This window comes from Camponotus vicinus, unplaced genomic scaffold (assembly GCF_025532165.1).
Source record: "Camponotus vicinus isolate PSW18456_S1 unplaced genomic scaffold, iyCamVici1.0 SCAF_14, whole genome shotgun sequence".
NCBI lineage: Eukaryota > Metazoa > Arthropoda > Insecta > Hymenoptera > Formicidae > Camponotus > Camponotus vicinus.
This window is the reverse complement of record NW_028141950.1, coordinates 4,401,526-4,417,849: the sequence shown is the minus strand read 5'-3', so window position 1 is coordinate 4,417,849 and position 16,324 is coordinate 4,401,526. Positions and strand designations below refer to the sequence as shown.

Sequence of the window (16,324 nt, the reverse complement as noted above, 5' to 3'; positions counted from 1 at the left end):
AGAAAAAAAATGAAAAACTTTATTATTTAGATGATTAATTTGATAAATTGTTTCGAAAATTAATAATTTTTAATATGAGAAACGAGAGCAGAAATATTATAGCTTATTTCTGCATAAATCGAACACACTAAATTAAAATTGAAATATATTAAGAATGATTTTTCTATTTGCAAATCTTGATAGAATAGAAAACTTTTAGGAACAAAATATACTCTTGGACAAAATTAATGCATAATTTTTTTTTCACTTTTTCTTTAAAAGCTGATATTTAAATTTTAACGAAAAATTTTAAAGAAAAAGTGAAAAAAAATTATGCGATAATTTTGTCCAGGAGTATATAATAAAAAAACACCGTAACAAATATAGAATTTGATTTTATTCATAGTAGAAAATATCGCAATAAATGCACTTATCCCGTGCATGAAGGGTATTCCAGAGAACGTCGGAATTTCCAGCGGTTCGTGTCACATATCTTTTACGCTTCTGAAGAAAGAAAAAAATAGTCTGGAAAGTTTCCCGCGCAAGCTCGCTAATAACTCGGAGGCATTCGTCCGGTATTATTTACTCCTTTCAATCGGCTAGACTTGGCGCGTTGCGGCAAGTGCCCGGTAAATTGTCCTGGCTATAACTGCTCGAAATTACATCCTCGATTATGAAGTCTAGAGACGCGTAGGACGTCGAAATTTTCTGTCGTCGTCGTGCACGACGAAGCACGAACTCGCTTTTGAAAGTTCCGCGATGAATTTTCTACGATCGCTCAGGTATCAGAGCGCGCTCAAAGTAAAAAGAGCGAGAGTACATGCGGCAACCTATACAAGTTTTACACGTATACCGCACGTCAATTACCAAGGGGGAGGGGGGAGAGGAGATATAGAATCATCATCGTGATTGTTGTTCGCCGTGGAAAGCCCCGAGAATTTAAAAACTGCGTTCTATCTCTCTCCATCTCTCTCTCTTTCTCGGCGATAAATATCACGACTCATTGAACTTTACGGATGCGCCGTCTTTGTGTGCAACGTTCCGCAATTACGAAGTATAACCACCGTAAAACCAACGTAATACCGTAAATTATATAACGGACGCGACGCTGGTATCCACGCGCGGTTCTTAATGGAAACGGTGGAATTTTCTGCAGCGCACTTTTGAAAGTAAAAGTTTCTGAATTAAAAGTGTCGTTACCCTTTAAAATTTGTCTCTGACATAGACTTCCTTTTAAATTTCGAGTTCAATTAATTTTTTCGCGTGTACTTCTTGGAACGCGATTGCCGTTTCTTGCCTGGTCGAGTCGCAATGAAGTTTCGGAATTAATCCATTGGCGCTAATGAGAGAATCTGAAGTCAATTAAGTACGCCGTTGATAATATGGTCCCGATAAGCCAGAAAACCAATGAATATGCAAACTATTATACGACCACCTGCCATACGCCTTTTCATGGCCCGTTATGTGTGCGAAAGAGTATCGGCATATATCTATACGTGTACGTGTTTGAGACGGTATTAGAGACGGTAGGTGCATATATCGAGATATGTGTATGTGCGCGAGTGTACTCTATTCTTTTATTTATACTCGCAAACCGCCGGACGCCATGAATGAGCGATACGTCATGCGAAAACTACTTTTTTTAAGACGAGATAAGCATCTTCCCTCTTGCGATCGTATTTACGCGTGATATTTTCCTACGCGATTTGCGCGATCTATTTCTAACGTATTTCAGAAACAATTTCTATTATCCACAATCCATATGTGTCATGATACAAAATTAGGGAAAAATCGCATGACATATCCAGCTGTAATTAATTCTTTATAATTTTGTGTCAATTTTTTGTCAGATATACATATTTTTTATTTAATAGTTAAAGAAAAAAATATAGAGAGACTAATTATAAGATTACAGTCTATTTTATTTAATGTTAATTGAAGAAGACATGTATTTCTTATTCTCCAAAGTTAATTGAATTTTATCATCAAACAAGGCATCTTAATATTTATTTATCGATATAAAAAAATTTAGGAAAAAGAATCATAGGATTTCAACAAAACTTGACTTTACGCTAATATTTTTCTTCAACAGATGAGTAGAATCTAGTATAAGAAAATCATACTGTATAAATCACAAGCTGTTTTCTTGACGGAGTCACACGATGAGTGCTATTATTTCACACCTCGCGGCGTTGATTCTAATCGTTGTCGGCTCGGTTGGTCTTCTCATTCTCACATCGCCAATCGTACTTTTACGTATTCCATCGATCGATAATTTGATTCGTTCGAGAGGGGAAAAAAGAGATTACTCGCGCCGAATCGGCCATTGGCATCGCGCGCTCGCGCGCGCACTCGCATATATATTTGTATGCACGTATTCATCTTTGCGCGATGTAACGCTAATGGTCGGACAATTTGCAGAGGCGTGCCGAGTTAAAGTCAGACTCCCCTGCGAAGTTCCGCCGAGCCAGACTCGAAAGTAATGGCCTAATGTTACTTAATATCCACCGTAGAAACGCGCTTATCTCAGATATGCCCTAAAGGGCTGACGTATTTCCATATTTTACCATGCCGCAGTCGCATCCTATGCCAACTTCTACGGCAAAATCATAAATGCGGCTCGATCTAGGTAAACACTTCGCCAGAAAAAAAGAAAGAAAGAAACCCAAGAGAAAGAGAGATTTTGTTTGTTACTTGACAAAGCTGTGCATTTCTTCGCACTTACAAATTTTTCTCTCTTGCTAAATATTTTTATTATCTTCAATGTTTGGAATTATGTTCAAATTTTTGATAGCGAGACAGATTTTTACTTTGGTATATTTAACAATAATAAAGCTATGTATATATAACTGTCAAAAATTGTATATCTCTTCGTATTTATAAATTTTTCTTTCTTGATTAATCTTATTGATTTTATTTTTATTATCTTCAATATTTAAAATTTTATTGAATGTTTCGATAAGAAAAAATTGATAGAGATTAACTATCAAAAGTTGTATATTTCTTCGCATTTACAAATTTTTCTATCTTGATTAATATTTTGATATTTTATTTTTATTATCTTTTTAATATATTTGAAATTATGTTGCATTATTGTGGTAATGAAAAATTGATAGAAAGAGAGAAAGAATGGTTGAATTAAAATTTATATGAGAAATTAATCAAGTTAAGCGTTTATGTACAAAGACAAAATTTAAGATGCAAGATAATATTAAGGCAATCTTCAAATTTATATTTATTCGCGCGGTCTTTGGCCTCCCAAAAACTCGTTACATAAACGTCTGGACAATGATAAATCGCGTACACGAAAAAATTGCGCATACCTTCCATGGTGATTTTCGTCGATAGCCGCGCGCGGCCACGGCTAATTTTTCTCCGGCTAATTTCCGGTCAAGATGTGGGTTACGATGGTGAAGCTCGAGCACATAAGTCTCTTCGGTATCAGTAGTTCTCTCTCTTTCTCTCTTTTTCACCATCTTCGATCATCATCTCTTTCTATCTTGTCACATGTTGGCGTAGAAAAGGAAATGACCAATCTTTGAAAATAAATTAACCAATACATGTCGATTCAGCAAAATTAATAAGAGTTTAATTTTGATTTTATATTATTAGAGAATATTCTTATTTAATTAACTCCTATTATAAGAATATAAAATCTTACAAAATATTTTTTTCTTCTATTGATTTTTGAAAGTAAACGTTTAAAGTATTTTTATTTAACAATTTTGTAAATAGTAAATATAATTGATATAATTTAATTATATCTCTCTTTTTTTGAGAGAATAAATATTTAAAGATCTATTTAAGAAATATTTACGTGTACACTCTTTTAAGGGAAAATAGCGATTAATTTTGTTAATTATACAGTGCGATAGCTGATTGAAGAATTTATTATATGATTTTTGTGAGCTGTCGCGATATCAGCTGTCGTGGTAAGTCGCTAACTTATTTCTTATCCTCCGCCAACCCTCTCCCTGTGACGTTTAACGTTATCGGCAATGTAAGGATTGAGTTAGTTAATTAAATGCATAAATTTCGTGCGCTGTGACACGGAGGCCGGGAAGCTGAATATTCGAATCGTTTTTTAATTGCATATTAACACGCGAAAATTTGCAAATTAAGTAAAATTATATCTCTCCTTCCTCTTAAACAATTTAAAATTGCTGCGTATTGTTTGCATACAACGTTGCTAGGCTACATCAAATGCACTATCAAATATTATATTGTAAAGCGAGATTATTCTAATGTAATTTCAGATAGAAATATTTAATCTGTCAAACATAAAAAAAATTATTTGAGATATTAAAAAAATTTGAATGTGATTTTCTATTAGCAGTTTCATTTTCTATAAATTTTTACACATACACGTGAATTGACGACTGATACTTGTCACTTATCTGTAATTGAAATTTGATTGTAAAAGATATCTGAAATATGTACGAGGAATAAAGATGAATGCTTCGTTTCCTTATCGAAAATTTATTTCGTCGTGTAAACGATCGATAAAACTTTGTAAATTGGACGTCGGTGGGCGATGATGTATTATTTACTTAAGAAAACGCATTCGAATGACGCCACGCGCGATGCCTTCGGCCGATTAAATGACTTATTAACGGACTTATACAGTCTTTCTGGTATCAGCAGTCACTCGCGACAACATGCGCGATCAGCGACTAGCCGGCGGCGTCTTTCATCAATCGTATTTCATTGCGGGGACGTACTCAAGTTAAATGAATAAGGATAAGATCAATGCATTACGGTGCAGAATTTTCGATCACGGGGTTCCGTGACATTAAACACATCTGTATTATTTTATCGATACGTTCCTGACAAAGTTATCATTAGCACGCCATAATTTTAATTTTACGAGGAAATTTTAATTATTGATATTAATTAAGATATATACACAAAAACTAATTTGCTCGTAATAAAGAACATGAAAGAATTTTTTTTCGTTCGTGCATTTTAATGTTTTACGTCGAGAAGTTAAATATATGGCTATTCTTATCGTATAAAAGGATTGATACATCATTCACCGTTGTGGTAAAATAATCTTGTTCTTTTCTTTTGTGTTTCAGGTAAACCATCTTGCATAATTTTTCCCTGTGAATCATAAATGTTCTGCGAGGAAATTCATTGGTGATAAATCAGGTAACTAAGTCCTCATTAATGGAAGTCTATTTTTGCAAGCCTATCTATTTCATATATTCCTGCTCGATTATTTTGCATCAAAGTATAAGGAAAAACAAAAATTGATTATTTTTTATCTATGTTCAATAAATCTATTATCTTTTCATCTATGTTTAATAAATTTTTACTTAGTTTCTTTAAGAAAAAAATTTTTATAATAGAATGTTAATTGATTACTTAAAAAAAATAATGTATAATAGTATACACATCTGTACTTTTGAAGAACGTTATCAAAGATACCTTAATGTCGTTCTGACTTTCAATGAAAGAAAAAGAGCAAGACGATCGAGATGAAAAGGAAGGCTTAAAAAAAAACGACGATACCCGGCCTGTTTTCATACATTACTTAAACTACTGTTCACGCAGACGAATCACCGCGATAGCCAGTACGACGGACGGACGAGTCCTACAATAGTGTAGTCTATTATATCTGCGCCCATTCGCGCATACACACGGTATAAATCTACTGTACACACAGCCGCACACAAATCTATACATGCATACGTATACGGTACGTTTGCGCGCGTATGCACTTGCATATGTAAGGATCCACGATTACATTTACAAACAGTTAAGGCCATTAGCGAGCACGCGAAACCTCGGGGTACTAATTTAATCCAGCTCGGTAATTGCGAAAGATTCTAATGGCCTTCGCCTCCTCGCCGCATTTACTTCGCCGTCGACGTCGTCCTCGTCCATCTTGGCGCGTCCACGACGCCGAAATTTTCATAATTTTCGCTACATCGCTCTTAGATTAATCGCTCTTCTCTTTCCCTCTCTCTCTCTTCTTTGGAATTATTTCTTATTTCTTTTTATCTCTTTTTACCTTCTTTCTTTCTCTCTTTCTCATCGCAGTTTATCTCCTTTTTATTGCTCCGAAGCGGCAAATATTTTTCGCGCAGAGATATGGAAATCGTGCCTCGTTCTGGGCAAAAAGGATTTATTTCCTAGTCGGCGCATATTAATACACGGCTCGCGCGCCTCGTCTGGACGCGTGTCTGTCACGTCGGCGTGCGAGAAATTTACGCCACGCGAGTTGCACGGTTCTGGCGGAAATCGCATCCGCACCTACACCCACGAAAGCAGCATTGCGGTTCTTCAACTTTTCACTTAGCATTTATCCGTGATGTCGAGATGTTTTATCCGGGTATAAATATGTAACTGTATTTTTCATCTCTGAATGCACTTTTGTACTTCCTTGCATTTGCTCTCTTTTGTCACGTAAACTCGTTTAAATTTAATAATAAATTCTGAAGAAAATTCGATTCAATTGTCACTAATAAAATATCGACTTTAAATTGATTAAAAAAAAATTCATAATTAAAATAAAAATGCACGACTTTGATATAAGATATATAATATATATAACTTGCGTATTATATTTTTATCAAGTAAGTTAATTAAAAAATAGATATGATGCAGAAATATGATGAAATTTTATAAAATATATTATTGTGCGATATATAAATGTATTTTTATATAAATATTTGTTACAACTATGTGTATTCCACAAATCTTCTTCCTCTCATCGTGAATTCCTCGGTAGTATAGTGGTCAGTATCCCCGCCTGTCACGCGGGAGACCGGGGTTCGATTCCCCGCCGGGGAGAGGATATTTTTTTTATTTTTTATTAGAGCTGCAATTGTTTCATTTATTCAATGTAATATCATATGGTATCATGAATATTTTAAAAAACCTTGTAAATGTCTTCCAGCCTCTCAATCTTATGCGTGACAGATGCAGATACTGCAGTGACAATATTATCGAAAATTTTACAATGAACGAAAGAAGATTTATCGATACATGTAACAAAGATTTGAAAATATACATTTATATGTCACACAATAATATAGTTTATTAAAATTTTATAAATATTTGTTACAAGTAATATTTGTTTTGACAAATTTCCCAATATAAAATCTTTGATATAGTATATTAAATAATAATATATCTAATAAATATAAAAAATATATTTAACTAATTACGATGAAAAATATTTACATAAAAATAATAAAAATTAATCTTATTTAGCCAAGTCCTGGAAAACGTATTTTAATCATTAACATTGCTCTTGCTTTACAAACATACCATGTTCCATCATTTTAAAATCATAAGAGATCCGCTCGCGCGAGTGTTCCTTGTCAGCTGACAGCGCGCGCCTTCGTGACGCGGTCGCTTGCGGATTAATCACGTTTATAGTACGCTTTGTAACTGTTCCCTACGGTCCCTCGCTCTCCTCCCCCGCTGAGTACGCGACAATTCCACGTGAAAAGACGATATGAGGCGGCGGCAGTAGCAGGCCGGTTGCATTCCCGTGGGATGGGAAAGCCTAGAAAAAGGGAAGCGTAGCGAATTACTCAGCGCGCAGCCGCGCCCATTTGCGGAAAAGAAATGGATATAATGGTGAATTGGATTACCCGGGGCTGGGGCTGAAGAAAGCGAGCGAGAGACGCAAGAACGCGAGAAATTGCCGCTTCTCTTACCGCGATCCAGTTGGTGATACGAATACGTTTTCTCGAGAAAAAGAGACAGAGAGAGAAAAAGAAGAGGCAAAGGGGAATATCGCGATAACGACTTGTGGCGAATCAACCGAACGCTTTTCTCTGCAAACGTTTCGTGCGATTATAAAAGATTATATGCGATTATAAGCGATGTAACGAGATATAAGAATAGGATACGCAAGAATTTTCTAGAGAATGTCTTGGGGAGAAAGTTCGAGGGAGTGTATTTTTTTGAGCAATAGGGAGATGAAATGCTGTTGGATCACTTTCACCCTTAGTCCCTCAGCCAATGGGAAAATGTATAGGGAAACGAATCATTTTTCGAGCTACCAATCCGATGTTACTCTTTTGAAACGTCAGCATCCAACCGTAAGATTCTTGCGGTAATAATAAAAATATTAAAGAAAGAAAAGAACTCTTCTAATTAATATTCGCAAAATTTTGAATAACAATAAGTTTGTATAATAATATTGAATAATAATAATTTATTATTAAATTAATGTAACATTCTAAATAATGCATACACGTCTCATTCGTGCATAGATTCTTGAACAAATTTATCCTCTTTCTCTCTTAGAGAAAAATTCGTAAGTCGTCTCATTAATCTTAAAAATGAGAAAATTAAAGGTGCGTTTTTCGACAATTTTTCATTATAATAATATTGTTTGCATATAATATACGTTGCATTAGTCGTTATTCGTTTTAATTTGTCACCTTCGGCACTATCGTAATCTTGCTTGTCACTTGCTTTTTTTTCCTTCTTCAACTTTTTCGCAACATGCGCTTCTTCTCCTTCCCCTTAAATTACGATCGCTTATACGGGCGCGTCAAAGAAAGCGGAATATATACCTTATTAATCGCCGAGATACTTATCGATCGTTAACGAGGGGAACGTTAATTAACGAACGTATGCAGCGTGTTAGTGTCCTTGCACCTGCACGTTTCCAATTTTGTGCAAAACGTCGCGATCTATATTGACAGATTAATAAACAGATACGTTATCTCTTTCTCTTAATGACTGTTGGCGATATCGATGTTTCTGTGAGATGCCTAAATTGATGGCAATTACATAACGGACGTCAACAAACCAAAAACGATGATAGTAGATAAAAATCTATGAAGTTTGTTAAACACTATTGTATTTTTTAAATATTAAAAAAAAATGCAATAATAACAAATCCCATAGATTTCCATCTTTCAACCAGAATAATTGATATTTTACAAACAGTATTTTTTAAATAACTACAAATAAAATACTCTTAAAGTATTTGTATTATTATATATTATGGTTGAAAGATATTACATATATTGAGATTCTTCAATCAGATAATTCTCGGGAGAAACGATATGTTCCGATTTACTGTTAGATATATTGCACACCTTGGGCGACCGCACGTGGGAGATGAACACGCTTCTCTCCATGTGTTTACTCACACGACGCCTATATTCAGATGCATAAGTATAATTAGGTTTCAAGTTGTTTGATACGCAATGCACGCAGCCGGAAAAAAGCCGGAAAATCGTTAATGAACACAAAGTGGCAGACATTCCGTTCCTCTAGGCAATACAAAAACCTCTTCCGGCGTAAATTAACGCGCGTAAGAATTAATTGCCTCCACGTGCGTAAGCAACTCGCGGTCCGATTAACTCCAATTTCTGTTTAAATGAACACGTGATGCAATTAATCAATGCAAAGTACATCCGCGATATAGTGTTTTAATTATTATAATGTGGAGATACACGAATTTATGTGCTTTTTTTACGCGTATCATGTCAAATAGCGTTGGATATTCTTAGCGACAATTTTAATTCTTTTGAGCGTTTTAGAAATATGTATTCTTAGATAAGAAATTAAAAAACTTATTGCAAAAATGTATTAGTCAATTTTTCAGAAATATTTTATTTTCATATTTATACAATAATAATTATTTTTAATAATATTATATAATTTTTTTAGACATTGTCTAAAGAAATTATATCATATGCAAATATTGTCCAATGATATTATATAATATATTAATCGTACACAGTTGTTTTTTTATTTAGACATTAGAAGAGAATGTTGAATTAAAATTATTAAGAAAAGACAAAGTTAAAATTGTATTTTATCGTCACAAAATTGTTAATAATCAATAACATATATTTCTAAATTTGACAAAAATATTTAATATAATTATGTTTTTTGCGGGAAAACTTGTCGACTTTCTCTCGCAGTATTTGAAAGAAATATTCGCTGAACCCAACCGTGCCTGGAAACGCACATCGCAGCGAGTGACACGAGCCGGCTTCTCCCTAGGGGGAACGAAAAAAAAAGATGACGACCAGACGCAGGATGCCGGCGTGTAGGGTGCGTTTTCATACAAAATAACGAAAGTTCCTTCCGGTATCGGACCACGTAATACGCCGGTGTGCGAAAGTTCTCTCCGCCTGGTAGGCGGGACTGACTGCCAGTCTAACCCTTATAACGCACATTCACCGACTGTTTACGTACCTGACATGAAAGCATCACGAAATGCAAGTCCCGCCTATAGGAAGGTGGTCGTCCGTTTGTTCGCTCGGCGAGACGAAAATATCTTTTTTATTTTTTGCAAAAACAGCGTTCGACATCGGGGCATCATCGTTTGACATTTGGTATCAGTTTTAAGAAATTAGGTGATGTTATCAAAAACCTGCTACGTGCATTAAATTATTGAATGTAGATAAAGCTCCAAAGGAAGAGAGACTTAGATCTCTATTACTGTAAAATTTCTTCGGAGAAAATAAGTTTGCTGTCTTTAGCAGAACTCGAAAATTATTGTTATAATTATATATAATTATAGTAGTGCACACGATAATTTCTACATTAGAAAATTTTTTAATTAATTATGATGTAATTTACAATAGAATTTTTTTTCCTTTTTTATACAATATTAATAATATTAATACTAAAATAAATTTTATAATATAAATACTAATATAAGTTACATAAGCTATTTTTTATTAAAAAATATCAGGGCAGGTTCTGATTTCTAATTTACTATCTAAATTAGCATATTCTTAATTAAAATCATTAATTGTAGCGGAACGCATACGCGCTGTCAAATCAGGAAAATAGAGCGTGTACGTCACTAAAATATTCTGATCTTGGGGGGAAAAATGGTATCGATAATATTGCTTTCGGAAAAAAGAAAGAAGGAGCAAGCAATCGGTGAGAGTAGATGATGTATATATATGAAACACGTATTCAATTATATCGTTAATTGCACTAATAAGGAACATGTAATTATTCAACGGACGGTGTATACGTCGATATAATGGCACAACGTCATTCGTACATGTGTACGATTCTGTGGTGTGTTGGTTTAAACCTGTCGGTATAGTGTGTCCCACGTTATTATTTTTTATGTACGATCATACATACAAATGCAAATATCCGTGTGAGTAGCACGAGACACAATCTATCGTACGGTATATTACGTGAGTTAAAATGTGCCACGCGTTGATGTAGCGTTTTAAATGCAATCGTTAATTTCGCGTTTCTATTACCGCAATTAGAATTTGCATTTTATAAATATGCAATTTCGTGGTGGTATTAATCTACTCCTCATCCCACTCCAGTTCTCTGCAACTTTTCGCTCCGTTCACGATGTCTCCTCAAGCTTTCGATAGATATGAATGTTGTCCAAATAATTCGAAAAGTTTTCTTCAGTCGATTGAAGCGTTGAGAATGATACAGTTCCATAGCATATATCTGAGAAAATTAATTGGTACAACGATTGATTTATCAGAGTCCATTTGACTTACTACAGTCGTTTCTAGTTAAAATGAAAATACATTTCAATTAATCACTGTTTCATTTTCGATCATAGCATTCCTGATTTGAAATATTACATTATAGTATTATAGGTTTTATTTCTAATTATCTAAAATGATTAGAGGAATTGTTAGATACAAATATTTATTATTCAAGATGTGTTTTTTTTTTATACTTTTTTATCTCTAGAATTTTTGATAAATTTTTAATGGATTTTCTCTTAACGAAAATATCATAGCTATTATGTGCATTGAATGAAGTATTTTCTTTCTGCTTCTATACAAATAAAAATAAAAAATAAAAATCTATACAAATAAAAATTTCGATGCTTTGTCACGCTGTATTATTTTAGGGACACCCGGTTGACAGCACAAGCCAACTAACGGGCAGTCTCAACCGAGAAGGCACGAATTAGCGATTCTGAGTATTTTAAGACGCGGGACGTCAAGTGTATGACAAGTACTCGTTGTCCAATTTCGTTAAATCTTTGATCTCACCGCACAAATCGAGCGGATCTTATGGCAACTCTTGTATTCCACGTCTTAAACTTTTATCGTGCGGCTTAAGAATAATTGACACAACACGAATGTTAAATTATATTTCGAGAAATTTAATATATTTTAATATACATACACAATACATTTAATCGTCATGATATTAATAATGAATAACTTTAGCGTCAATAATAATTCAAGATTCATTAGAGAACTTGTTGCGGCAGTCAAGTCATAGGAAGTAATTAATGGAACAGATTTAAAGAATCTTTTGCCCATTTTTTCTCATTTTTAATAGCACGTGCTGCCGTGAAATTTATGCCAATCGATCCGATCGCGAATTCCGACACGTAATTTAATATCGATAAAATAATTGAGAAATATGTATATTTGTTGGCGGAGATTCTATGATCGTTAGGCTGATTCTCCTAACAGAAATTAATGGTTCTAATTATCGTTCCTATCGCGCTATTGCAACAGCGTCCGACGCCGCATATGCCAGACGACTGTGCAGTGAGAGACCGTTTTCATTATTCAAACGCGCCATCATGACAGCAAACCGTGCACGATGCGCGGAAATCGATGCCGGCCGTTCTGACTCTACTATGTAATCGTGAGAAACTGGAATTGTTCAATCACACGCGCCGGGAGCCGCGAGATCGATGCAATTGCATCGTCGTTGACGTCCCGGGCCCGCATTCGTATCCCGCATTTAGCGCTAAATGCGCCGACGCGATTCTCAACCCGTAATAATGTAGCATGCGATCTCCCTGATGCATAAACTTTAGGATTGAACATTTAATGACGCAAAGTGTAGCATACAAATATAAATCTAATTTGCGTAATATTGTACATTACGAGTACGTTACGAGTCATAGTTGAAGAATTATTTAATGAAATCTTTAAGTATCAAAGATACAAATATCAACGATTTTAAACAATTCTTGAACAAAAAATTGATCAAGCAAATAATTGCAAATTTATTTATCAAGGAAAAAATTAATTTCAAAATTTATTTATCGAGAAAAAAGGCAATTGTAATTATTAGTAATATATCTATTACTATATATTAATATTACTGATGTTATTAATAATTAATATTTTAATACATTATTAATTATATTAGTATAATTAAATATATGAATAATTAATATTATTGATAACTAATAAAATTATAATTAAATACATAGAATTTTGATATGAAAAATCCGGGCAAAATAAAAAGATACACATACTCGTTAAAGCTAACATTAAGAGTTTGATTTGCTTTAATTTATCGGGATGATCCAAATAAATTCTATTCTTATGATCGCAGTATATTTTAATATATCCTTGCGAGGATGCAGCCGGTTAACGCAGCCGAAACTAAAGGAGCAGGAACAACCGTGGGATCTCCGCGTTAAGGATCCTCTCGTTCTCGCCTGGTTTCATTCCCCTCTTGCAATCGACCTTCTCTTCGATCTCCGCTTAATAATTGTTTTTTGCACTCATGTTTACGAGGACCAGCCAATGATACGCATTACATGTGGCGTTAATTGCGCCGAAACGTGCATCTGCCTCTTCAACGCTAGAATTTTATACGTATCCTACTACTATTGTTTCACATATGGTGATGTCCATAAAAATTATAACTACACATAATGAAAAAAAAGAAAAGTTAGAAGGCATTTTAAATTTAGTCGACTTAGCCGGATCTGAAAGACTTAAAAATGAAGGAATGACACATATTAATGAAACTAAAAACATAAATAAATCACTTGCAAATCTTAGGAACGTTATCTTAGTTCTTTCAAAGAAACAGGATTTTATTCCTTATAGGAATTCTAAATTGACTCATTTACTCATGCCTTCTTTAGGAAGCAAAAGAATAAAACTCTTATGTTGCTTACTATTTCTTCATTATGGGAATGTTATAACGAAAATTTAAATTCGTTAAGATACGGCTGTAGTGTCAATAGGTGCAATAATAATGGCACACGATTGCGTTTTATATTGCCTATTTTGCAACTATTGACACTACAGCCGTATCTTAACGAATTTAAATTCTCGTTATACACTCCATAATGGAGAAATAGTAAGCAACATAAGAGTTTTAGAATTGCTTCCTAAAGAAGGCATGAGTAAATGAGTCAATTTAGAATTCCTATAAGGAATAAAATCCATTGTAATTAATTACAAGATTTCATTGCATCCATCGAGCGAGATGCTAACCTTCCTAATCTTTCCAGAGAAAGATAGGGATGTATGTGGGAGGAGGTCGGACGTGTCTTTACGCCCATTTGATCAACGAGCGACAGAATCCATCCGTAGCAACGGATTGACGCATATCCTGTGGAGAGAGCATTCACATATTTTTCAGCCTAACGAATAATTGCTAGAAAACAATATTCGCAGACTAGAAAAATATGTGAGGCGCAAGTGGCTGGATCAGGAATCGAACCCGAGTCTTTCGCTTTCCGGGCAACTGCTCTAGACCATTGAGCTATCCAGACCTCACACCTAATGCTACTTTTTAACACAGTGATATGCGATTCCAGAGCGATGTTGGTATCTCACTCGATGGATGCAATGCCGATTGCCACGGAGAATCCTTGAAAGGTCGCTCGTTGACCAAATAAGTGCCGGTGGAGGTATTCGCGTGCATGCTGGCTTCCGACTGGCCTTCCGTATGAAACAGCACCGATGAAAATGAAATGCATTCTGGGATTTGCTTTGCATAAGTGCTCGACATTCGAAAATATCGTTTGTGTGTACTTTAATTTAAAGAGGAATAATAATATATATTAATGCAAATGTCATCAAAGTAGATACGATAAGTGGTAACGTGAAAAGCTTGTGTTTTAATTTTTAAATACAAATATTGACGGAAATAAAATTAATTTTCCCTTTCAATATATATAATGAATTGTAATTTTATAAGTGCTACATCGCGAATTTTAATATTTTGTTAGATTTTACTTGATTTCAGTGAAATTCAGAATGATGGACATTAAGAATAGTTGCATAATTTAAAAAAAAAACATCTCCAGTTCCTTAAGTAAAATGTTAAATTATTTGATAGCACAAAAGTAGTACATAAAATCTTAATTTTGCGAAGCAGTAGTCACGAAATATTTATGTACCGCTGGAAAGATACTGTTCCTGCCAAATTAAAGTACAAGACGTTACCAAGCTCGAAAAGACGATGACGTAAAATCCCCAAATCAATAATAGCAATTCGTCCCGGATCATTTTCTGTTTTTAATTATACTTAGGTTAGCCGAGGTTAACTCCATTAAGTTTGCGATGCCGTAAGAAGGCTACCGTGATCTTTATTTCGTTTCGTTCCTCCGAGATCCAATTATGTCCGTTTACGTTAAACATTTTCGGGTTTATTGCTTGACGTCGCGAAACCTGAAGAATAGAAATAACTTATTGTTGTGTTATTTTTTACTTAACTCTGAAAATGTGCACCTATTAAAATTGTATAATCATAACTTTACAATAATTTTACATCATATTAAAAAAAATTTTTTAATAAAACAAATTGAATTAAGAGAGAGAGAAAAATCTAGCTTTCTTTTTTAAAACAAATAAAATTAATTATTTATATATTATATATTTATGGATGCAATATAATAAGTGATAGTTAAAAATTAAGAATACATTAAAATGTGAAAAAAATAATCGCTAAATGAACCATAATTAATTTATAAGAATCAATAATCTCGCATCACAATTTTGCGAAGGTAGTGGCTGTATAGAAATATTATATTATATATTAAATATTGCGTTTTTTTTTTACGATAATCCGCACTTTTGTGTTTATCTTGCCGGTGTTTATCTTGACGGTCCTTGAGTTTGAATCTTTCCGTTTCGATCACAATCGATCGAGTCAACAACAAAGTTTCAAGGAAACGCCAAAGTTCCTAATTGTTGGTTCGCAATGATCTTTGCGAACCAACGAGACTTTTCGAACGTCCGGCACATGATTCTGATCGTGAATTGTTCGCCTTTTTTCTGCGATCGTTAAAGATCACGATCAGTTCAATGGGTTCGCGGATTGAAAAATTAACGCGAAACTGGTTTGATGGGAAAAGATGAGATATTGATGCAAACCGTAAAATCGATCGTTTCGGATCGCGTGATGAAACGGTGTTTTTCAAGCTCTTTTTTTCAACAGTGAAATATTTGAGCGATAAAATACTTGTCACGACATATATAAAAATAAATAAACTATGTTTATTTTATTCGCATTTTTAGGAAGGAAATTAAAAATTGCTTTTGATTTTAATTATTAAAAATATATACCAATATATAACAATATTTCTCTATATTTTTTATGGAAATTTAAGGAAAATAAGAAGTATTAAACTGGAATAATAAAT

General features: G+C 34.0%; 1 protein-coding gene and 1 non-coding gene across 6 annotated transcripts in view; both read left to right on the top strand.

Moving 5' to 3' along the window:
- Ss (aryl hydrocarbon receptor spineless) overlaps nucleotides 1–16,324 on the top strand; it is a 199,051-nt gene that overhangs the window by 48,640 nt on the left and 134,087 nt on the right. For 2 of the 5 annotated variants that reach the window (XR_014436621.1, XR_014436619.1), the window contains one exon: nucleotides 5,058–5,130. The exons of the other annotated variants lie outside the window; for them this stretch is intronic. The gene's annotated coding sequence lies outside the window, so the exon portion shown is untranslated. The remainder of the gene's footprint in view (nucleotides 1–5,057; nucleotides 5,131–16,324) is intronic. 5 annotated transcript variants of the gene reach the window in all.
- Nucleotides 6,706–6,777, top strand: Trnad-guc (transfer RNA aspartic acid (anticodon GUC)). The gene has a single exon. It is a non-coding gene; the product is annotated as a tRNA-Asp (tRNA).